Genomic DNA, 2,556 nt, shown 5'->3' on the forward strand with positions numbered 1-2,556 from the left:
AGTGTTACGGCCAGGGCAAGGCGGCGGAGGCTCTGTACAGGCATAGAGCGAAGAGTCAGTCCCTGCCCCAAAGCATTTGCATTCTCTCTGTTAATGGTTGCCCTTCTAGAGCATGCGTTTAATTGGCCAAACTCAAATGCTGGAAAAGCAGAAGCACGGCCGCGTTAAGGGGACATTAGCCAACTACCTTAAGGCTGCCCCATTTGAGCCCAGCCCTTTGGGTGATCGCAGCACCCTACCTCTCCTTGACATGCTCTAGCAGTTCCAGGCACTAGCTTCAGACGTGGGAGCGCTAGGGTCAAGTCCCTGCTCTGCCACAGACTTCTTGTGTGGTCTTGGGAAAGTCACTTAGCCACTACGTGCCTCAGTTTCCCCATCTGTACAAAGGGAATAATAGCACCGGCCTGCCTCACAGGGGAGTTGTGAAGAGAAATACACTAAGGCTGTGGTGCACCGAGTCACTATGGTAATGGAGAGTCTTACAAATCCCTAGCATAGATAGTCCACTGTGATCTCTGCCAACCAACCAGCAGCAAGTGCTGTGCAGACCACGGGGGTGGGGTAGCTGGAAGTCCTGCCTTGACATTGGGGTGGGCAGAGGTTAAATGGCAGGTTTCCTTAAGACCAGGCTGTTCCCAGGTCCACTGTGATGGAGTCAGAGTTAAGGCTGTGCTGGGTGGGATGTGTCACCTAGTTTGCCCACGTGTGGTGAGAAATCTCTCCCCCTTGCAAGGGCACAGGCCACTGCTGAGCGCCTGCAGCCGTGACACCCCAGTAGCCAGGCTTTTTGCATGTTAACAACCCAAGGGCTTGTCTAACTGGGAGCCCAGCAATGCTATGAGGGAGGCTGACGGTGCATGAGGGAGACAGCCATGTTGGTGGGCATGTGGCATTGTGTGTGTGTGCAGAGTGATCTGCACATGGGGGGGTGTATTTGATGGGGGGAGGATGTACAGGAGTGTGTGGGTGCATCCAGCTGTATGGGGGGGCAAGGGGATAATGGGGGAGCTTGTAGGCAGCTGGCTAGAAGGATTGTTCACACAAAGCCACACACAGACAGACACCTTTCTATACAACCACCTCCCGCCAAGCCCCACATCCCCTCGTAAACACACACCCATCAAATCCCCATGTATCCTCCTATACATGCATGCCTCCTATTCCCTTCCACACCCGTGCATACACACACCAGTGCCTGCGAGACACACTCACCCACATGGCTCTATGCTCTCTGTCTCTCTCTCTCACACACACACACATGACTCCCCCCAGCTTTTCCTCTTTTCAGCAGATTTGTTTCATTTCTCCTCACAACTGACACATTCCTTCCACGGGGCTGTAAGATGTGTGTGTGTGTCTGTCTGATGTGCGTGTCCATCTAGCTGGCTGTTCTGCTATGTCTGTCTGTGTGTGCCTGTACCTGTCTATATGTATGCACAGGTATGTGCCTGTATGTGTCTTTCTATGGGTGTGTGCATGTCTCTGTATATGCAAATCCATCTGCCTCTGTGTGTGTGCATCTATCGTTGCCATTTGTGTCTGTCTGTATCTCTCTGTGTGTCCCTCTGTCTGTCTTTCTGTGCGTATATCCTGCTGCCTAGCTCCGTCTGTCGGTGCGCCTGTGTCTGCCTCTCCCTCTGTGTGTGTGTGAGTGTCATTCTGTGCATGTGTGTCCGTCTGTGTGTCTCCTTCATGCTCGCATTCCCTCCCGAATCCCAGCCTCTCGGGTTTGGAAGGATCCCAGCCCCTCTTTGGGGTTCTATTTTCTTTCCCTCCCATTTTTAGCTCACTTTTATTCTATTTATCTTTGGGGGCGGGGTGAGGGGGGGGTTAGTGGCCACAGAAGTTATTTTAATTTTTTCAGGATATTAAATAAACGCTCTGGCGGAGGGGGCTGCGGGAGGGGGCCTGCATTCCTGATCCATTACACAGAGAAGATGGTTTGATAGGAGCCGGCGATTTGGACGGCGCCTCTTGCTGGAAGACATCAGAACCACCACAGGCCTGGCTCGGCCCTGACGGCTTCCCCCCACCTTGGACACAGACCCACAGGCGAAATCCTGCTTGGAGCTGCATGTGGGAAGAGAAACAGGCAATGCCTGAGGTGCCCACTTGCCTCTGTCAAGGGGTCCCCAGGTCAGCCTTATGGGGTGATAAAGATCTGCTCGCACCAAAAGAGCCCCCAGATTGGGAAGTTTCCCGCCAAGGACCCAAGCATTCCCCTTGGGTTTCTGCCACACTAATGTCATCTCTTCACTGTACCACTTGGAGCCAGTGAAGTCAGCTGGAGTCTTTCCATTGAGTTCATTGGGCCATTGGCCTGGGCCAATCCACAGCATGTGACACTATAGCATTGGCTTTGGTAACCCCAGCGATCGGCTTGGGCTCGGCAAAGAAAGAGGTTCATTAAAAGAGACATTCTCCAGATTAAAAAATAAATGCAAATCATCTCTCGAGGGCAACATACGAGGAGTGTCTGTTAAATGGCTAGCTGGGTCCCAACCCAGCGACCTTGGAGGCAATTGTTAGCATCAGTAAATGGAAAAAGCTGAGACT

The sequence above is a fragment of the Mauremys reevesii genome, linkage group 25 (genome assembly GCF_016161935.1).
Source record: "Mauremys reevesii isolate NIE-2019 linkage group 25, ASM1616193v1, whole genome shotgun sequence".
Classification (NCBI taxonomy): Eukaryota; Metazoa; Chordata; order Testudines; family Geoemydidae; genus Mauremys; species Mauremys reevesii.